This window comes from Otolemur garnettii, unplaced genomic scaffold, assembly GCF_000181295.1.
Source record: "Otolemur garnettii isolate 467f Iridium unplaced genomic scaffold, OtoGar3 scaffold00278, whole genome shotgun sequence".
Classification (NCBI taxonomy): domain Eukaryota; kingdom Metazoa; phylum Chordata; class Mammalia; order Primates; family Galagidae; genus Otolemur; species Otolemur garnettii.
In genome coordinates this window covers 809,352-816,401 of record NW_003852673.1, presented here as the reverse complement: position 1 = coordinate 816,401, position 7,050 = coordinate 809,352, and the positions used below count along the sequence as shown (strand labels likewise).

The 7,050-nt window shown below is 40.2% G+C and overlaps 1 pseudogene; it reads left to right on the top strand.

Annotated features, from left to right (window-relative positions):
• Positions 1 to 6,658: 6,658 nt before the first annotated feature.
• Positions 6,659 to 7,050, top strand: part of LOC100941539 — a 1,329-nt pseudogene continuing 937 nt past the window's right edge.

The following is a 7,050-nucleotide window of genomic DNA, read 5'->3' as shown; positions in this document are numbered from 1 at the left end:
CATGGAAGAAGCCCAAGAGCCCATCAATCCATGAATGGATCAATAAATTGTGGTACATGTACACCATGGAATACTATGCAGCCATAAAGAAAGACAGAGACTTTACCTCCTTCATGTTTATATGGATGGAGCTGGAAAATGTTCTTCTCAGCAAAGTATCTCAAGAATGGAAGAAAAAGTATCCAATGTACACAGCCCTATTATGAAACTAATTTATAGGTTTCATATGAAAGCTATAACCTAATTATAGTCTAAGAATATGGGGAGGGGGAGGGGCAGGGGAGGGGAATGGAGTAGATGGGTGGAGAGAGGGTGATTGGAGGGATCACCTCTATGGTTTATCTCACAAGGGTATAAGTGAATCTTTCTACAAGTAGAATATAAAGTCTTAACACAATAACTAAGAAAATGACATAAAGTCTATGTTAACCAGTTTGATGAAAATATTTCAAATTGTATTTGAAAACACCACACTGTACCCCATGATTGCATTAATATACGCATCTGTGATTTAATAAAAGAAAAGAAGAAACAAGGCACAGATACAAGATATTTGCAGCACACAAAATAGACAAAGGATTAGTATTTAGAATATAGTAAGAACTCCTATAATTGGAAAAAGAATACAACACAATTTTTAGATACGCAAAATTCTTGAACTCTTCATATGGAAAGAAACCCAATAGCCATTATTAACATGAACATGTACTCAACCTCATTAGCAATCTGGGAAATACAAATTAAAACTGTAAGGAGATATAATATACCAATTAAAAGTGGCATGTATCAAAAGTTTGAAAATACTTGATGTTTGTGTGAATGTGGAATGTAAGAGACCCTTTTGCATTACTGGTAGGAAGAAAAATGGGAACCACCACTTTGGAAAACAGGGTGGTATTTATTATCTAGTAAATAAAATGGGAAGCTATAGATAACATTTCACCCAGTTATTGCACATTACGTTTACTCCCTAGAGACATGTGTACAGATGAAAGAAAATATATATCATATATATCTAAGTATGTTCATAGTAGAATAGCCTGTAATTTCCCCGGACTGAAAACAATCCAAAAATCCATTAATAGTAGAATGGACACACAATAGTATATGCTGTGGAATACAATACAACAATACAAATTAATTAATACAATGCAATAAATGTTGTTCCATTCAACATTTATTGAATTTCTTTATTCTAGATGAGCTAGAAGTAAAAATAAATTAAGGCTTACCCTCTCCTAGAATAACTGTCAAGGAAGAAAACCAGGTGAACAAATACTTAAATTCAGTGTAGTGTGTTAGTGAAGGACTGTACAGACAGAGGGCTTTGTACATTTACTTCGTACATTTAACATACTGCTTCTTCTCCCTCTTCTAGCTTAATTTTCCTCCCTTTTCTCTTTGAAATTAAAACAGATTCAATCCAAGCCTCTGTGTGTGTGTGTGTGTGTGTGTGTGTGTGTGTGTGTATGCAGTATTTTGGAAAAGAAAATGTTAAATTACAACACCAAGAACAAATTTTAATGGTTTAAATATCAGACTGGCAGAGTAATTTCTATGTTGTCTTACAATCAGACATGCCTTTCTGGGGCAATTGGTTTGCTTTTAATCTTATGGGCACTGTGAATTGTGAAACTAATCAGGTCTCTTTTATGAACTGCCTTCTAGATGATTAGAATCAAATTTGAGTCCACCCACAGGCATAGATTATATATCTTCTGTAAGTCTTATTTCTGGACCTCTATTGTTTTCCCTTTTCCTTCTCATCTTCTTCTAATTTGCTTTATTGCATTTTATTTCTTACATTCAATATATAAAAGTCAGAATAAGTCCTTTCTGGGACAGTCTAGGAGATGGATGAATAGAAAAGAATTTAGAAAAGAATAGTAAGTGTTCTGAGGAAGGAGGCAGTGTTACCATCTATGTCCCCCCAGCATGATGCCAGCTGTAGAAGGGTTACCTTTTCCTAGCATGTACTGCAAGATAGACAAGTTCAAAATCTCATTGGCTTCCAACAACAACTATTTATTTTGTGACCACATTATATGAGGTCTCCAGGTTAGCTGGGCCCTGTCAAACTTGGCCCCATTTGTCTTCTCATTCTGAAATCTAAGCTGAAGGAAGAAGCCATTAGTAAGACATGGTGCTAGGGAATAAGCACCAGCCATACTGAGCGAAGGCATTTAACGCTCTGTTCAATCACAGCAAAGGTCATGCCTAATTACTCCCATTGGCCACGGCATGTCAATGCAGGGAACTGTGAAGTGCTGGTATTCAATAAATGTTTACTAAAGTGAGTATCAGTTTAGCTACAATATGTGGGAGGTTCCTATGCCATGACCAATTGCTCTCAGGTAAACAACCCACAGAGATGTGCCTCATAGAAGAATGCTGGACAACTGGAACAGAGTATTTCCTCTATTCCCTTATAGTTCAATGAGCAGAAGACAGAAGGGTTCATAGGCTAATTAATTCTTTCTCTCTTAGAAAAAACTTTAGCATACATAATAATTACTTGAGGAATTTGTTAAAATATATATGTGTGTGTATATATATGTATTATTCTTATATATATATTTTCTAATAAAATAGCTCCAGAACCAGGAGCTCATGTTTATAAGCTCTCCCTGTGTTTCTGAAGACATACTAGTGTGGGAACCTAGCCCTGCAACCATGAGCAACTCTGACCTTGGGTGGTGGAAGCTTTTTCTCAGGTCCCTGCCACCCTGGAGTCCCAAGAAGAGCCACCTTATCTTTTCCAACCCTCACTGCTGTCTGCTGCATGGAGGTATGTGGGGAAGAGCCAGCTCCTCTGGGACCTATGGCAGGGTGGCTTCTGTTACTATGACATATATGATATTAAAATTACCTGCGTTCTTGTCTGTGAGCAACCCCGTGAGTGTTGGAAACTTGTCTTTTTTATCTTTACATCCCCAGGGCCAACTGGGAACCTTGGCAGAATAGATGGTTATGGGATAAATTAATCAATTTCATTCCCAATCCCTGCCTATCACAGCAGCAGTTCTCAAACTTCAGCAGCCATGGAGTCACCTGGAAGACTTATTAATAGATCACTGGGTTTTATTCCCAGAGTTTCTGATTCACTAGGTCTGGGTGGGGCCAAGCAGGCACACACTTTGCTAACAAGCTCCCAGGTAATGGTCCTGCTGCTGGCTCATGCTTGGAGAACCACTACATTGGAGTTCTTTACCTTCAGCTTTTGTATCTATAAAATTAGGAAAACAGGACTGCCCTGAAAGCTTAACAATAACTGTCAAAATCATAAACAACTTGGCCATGGCTTTAAATGTCCACTCATATCAGCCAAACTTAGATGTGACAAAATTTATCGTTAACATACTATTACTGGATTCATTTTAGCTCAATAGGACCCTGAGGGCAGGAATCCATAGTCCTTGCAGTGTCCCAGGAATAGTCTTGACACATAGTTAACCGCCATATAAATGTTTGTAGAGTGAATAAATGAGTGATCCCAGCACCATCCTCTGGTAGCCATGCTTCCCTTGGTGCCCGAGTTATCTTGTGCCCTGCTTTGTCATTGCCAGTGGCTCTGGAAGGTGTGATTCATGGTAGATCCTTCTGGTGAGGAGCAAGGGCAGGTTCTTCCTCTCCTCAGCCTATGTGTGACGTTCTGGATGAGATGCCAGCTCTCTTCTTCCAAGGGTTGTGATAGAAAGTCTCTAATTCCCCAGGTTTTTCTCTTTGAAAAAATAATAAAGTGCAACTCTTACAAATCAAAAGATGTTGGCTTTTCAATGTATTGTTTTGGCCTTTAATTTTATGCACCTAATTTGGAACTCAAAGCAAAAACTGTAACCTTTTGGTCATAGCAAATATTTTTCTCTTCTTGTTGAACAAAGAATCTCAGCCTCATTGTCTACTTTTAAGTTTTAAAAGCCATAAAGTAAAAGGAATAAAAGAAGAATACATTAATTAGTATTTCAAAATAGCATCCAATTGCACATTGTTTTGTTTACATCATATTACATCATCCTCATCATTATCCGAACCAAAAAAAAAAAATCCCATTAAAAATGTCTGGATACAGAATGTAAATGCTTTTTCAAATGTAGCATTATCATCTAGTCCCATGATGTGACCATCGGAGCCTGCAGCTTGGAAGGAATTCTTACAAACTCATTCATGGGACAAAACATTTCCTTTCTACTTAAGGAATTTCTCAAGGGGCTTCTGTCAGGAAGTTCCCAAATCAGAGCCTGCTCTGTGGCAAACTGTCAGGGGTAACACTGTCAGGTACCTGGGTTGCTCTGATGTCGGGAAGAATGAAAGTAGGCGGCCACTGCACTTGCAAAGGAACATGCCCCCTTGGCCATCTCTGATAATTTCCCCAAGAGGAATTCAGGACACCGACCAGGAGAGCATGAAGGAAATGGAAACTGGCCTAATTAATACATGAGTGCTGGAATCTGGGCACACTGGAACTGGCTCGTTCCACTCCCAGGGGCCTCAAACCGCGGGGCTGGGGAGTAGCAAGCAGTTCTGCAACTGCTAGGAAGATACTGGAGAAAAGGGACTATTTGTTGTGTAATCGCATTCCAGGATGCTTAGTGAAAGCTCACTATTAAAACAGCTCAAAGGCCGAACTAATGATGCGAGGACTCTGCAGATGATAAAACTCAGGTTTGTAGAGATTCTGTAACTTGCCCAAGATTATACAAAGCCAGATTTGAACCCTGCTTTATAATTTCAAGCCCGTGACCTTTCCATGACAACACATGTTCTCTGCGTTCAGTGGTCATGGTTTGCTTCAGAATGAGAGAAAAATGTCCCAGAGTGATACATGGCCACAAGAAGGCCTACCGTTGCCAGAGGCCACAACTCTGCTGGGCTTCTTACATGATAAGCGTCTGGTTTTCCTCTTCCCTGACAAAACTCAATGTCAGATTGGGAAAGAACCAGGATTGTGTTTTGTTTGAGCTTCCCGGGGTCAGAGGTGCCAGGAAAGGGCAGATTGCTAAAGAAAGTGGCCGTAGGGAAGGAGACAGCCCTATAGAGAGGCCTGTTTGATGTCTCTCAGAAAGTTTCTGAGATTAAGTTTAGGCCACTTCCCCACCTAAATCTATCCCTAGGTACAGGGATCTTTAAATTGAGCTCAACATTTTTTGATTCTTCAAGAATAGGAATGAGAGGAGGGTAGGATATCTTGTTTATACCCAGTTGTGCAGGGGAGTTTCCTTCAAAAAGGAAACTAAACACTAAACAAAGCAAACCCAAACAAAACCCATTGATTTATTTGGAGAAGTTTGTCCAAGTGAACAGGGACAGTTTAAAAATATACAATCTGTGCATTTTATTTATTTATTCATTTTTTGAGACAGAGCCTCAAGCTGTCCCCCTGGGTAGAGTACCGTGGCAACACAGGTCACAGCAACTTCCAACTCCTGGGCTCAAGGGAGTCTCCTGCCTCTGCCTCCCAAGTAGCTGGGACCACAGGCGCCTGCCACAACACCTGGTTATTTATTTATTTATTTATTTATTTTTGGTTGCAGCCATCATTGTTGTTTGGCGGGCCCAGGCTGGATTCAAACCTGCTGCTTTAGGTGTATGTGGCTGGCGCCTTAGCCACCTGAGCCACAGGCACCAAGCCAATCTGTGCATTTTATTGGGAAAAATGTCCTCCTTCAATTTCTCCATAATGTGACCTCAGGTCACCTCCCTGACTTGGGTGGGTTTCACAAAGGACCCACTTGGGAATAGCAGCAGGCTTGAAAGCTTGTGCGTACTCTGGAGCAGCCTGAGGGCTTCCCAAACCTTCCTCCTTGATCATCACCATGCATCTCCAGATCACCCTGGGCTAGGACAGCTGGACTCAACTGCTTACAAGTGGAGAACCCTCAATGTTTTCCAACTGGTGCAAGGTCACCCCTCCTTGTTATCAGCTAAATACATACTGATAATAAAAGGTGAATACCAGTCATGTCTGAGCATCCTCCTTAGAAGGGCTCATCCTCGAACTGCCCATTCCAACCACAGCCTCTTCTCCCAGTTTTTTCTGTCCCTGTTACTGCTTGATGTCAGCTTTGCTGCTGCCATCCACATTCCCACTTTATCAGGTTCAACTCTGTTTGATTTTGTCTAGAGAATCCTCTCTCTGTGCCCCTGTGGCATTCCTCCAATATTACCTGCAGTTCATGTTCCTTTTCTTTCCTTTAGAAAATATCCATCTCTCTGACCAAGTTTATTAATTATGAACACTAGTATAGCTCTAAACTATGGTACTAGTCAGTTTCTTTGGAAGTAATATAGTAGAGGTTTACATTCTCTTTCACAAATTTTGGTAATGCAGTGTGATAAGGTACAGAATGGCTTTTGAATTAAATACATTTATTAACCAGATGAATTTGGGAAAATTCCATAACCTTCCCAAGGGTCAGTTTCCTCTTATACAAAATGGGTATAGGAACAATTACTCCACTTGTTTGTAAGAAAGATGAGACACTGCCAGGTTTCAGTTATATATTGAAAACTTAATAAATGCTAGGTCCTTTTCCTCTTCAAAACATTATGTATATATATTAGACACCAGGGTGCCAAAAAACATCTTCACATTTTAAGTGAGTTTATCTATGTCTTACTTTTAGAAGTTGAATTGGGCAGAGCGAGCAGCCGAGGCAACATGGGTCAAAGTCAGAGTGGTGGCCGTGGTCCTGGAGGTGGCAAGAAGGATGACAAGTATATGAAAAATGAATATGAACCTCTTGCACCAACCAGAGTGGGGAAATAGAAGAAGAAAACAGGGACCAGATGCAGCAAGCAAACTACCACTGGTGACACCTCACACTCAGTGCCAATTAAAATTGTTGAAGTTAGAGAGAATTAAAGACTATCTTCTCATGGAGGAAGAATTCATTAGAAATCAGGAACAAATGAAACCATTAGAGGAAAAACAAGAGGAGGAAAGATCAAAAGCGGATGATCTGAGAGGAACCCCAATGTCAGTAGGAACCTTGGAAGAGATCATTGATGACAATCATGCCATCGTGTCCACATCTGTGGGCTCAGAACACT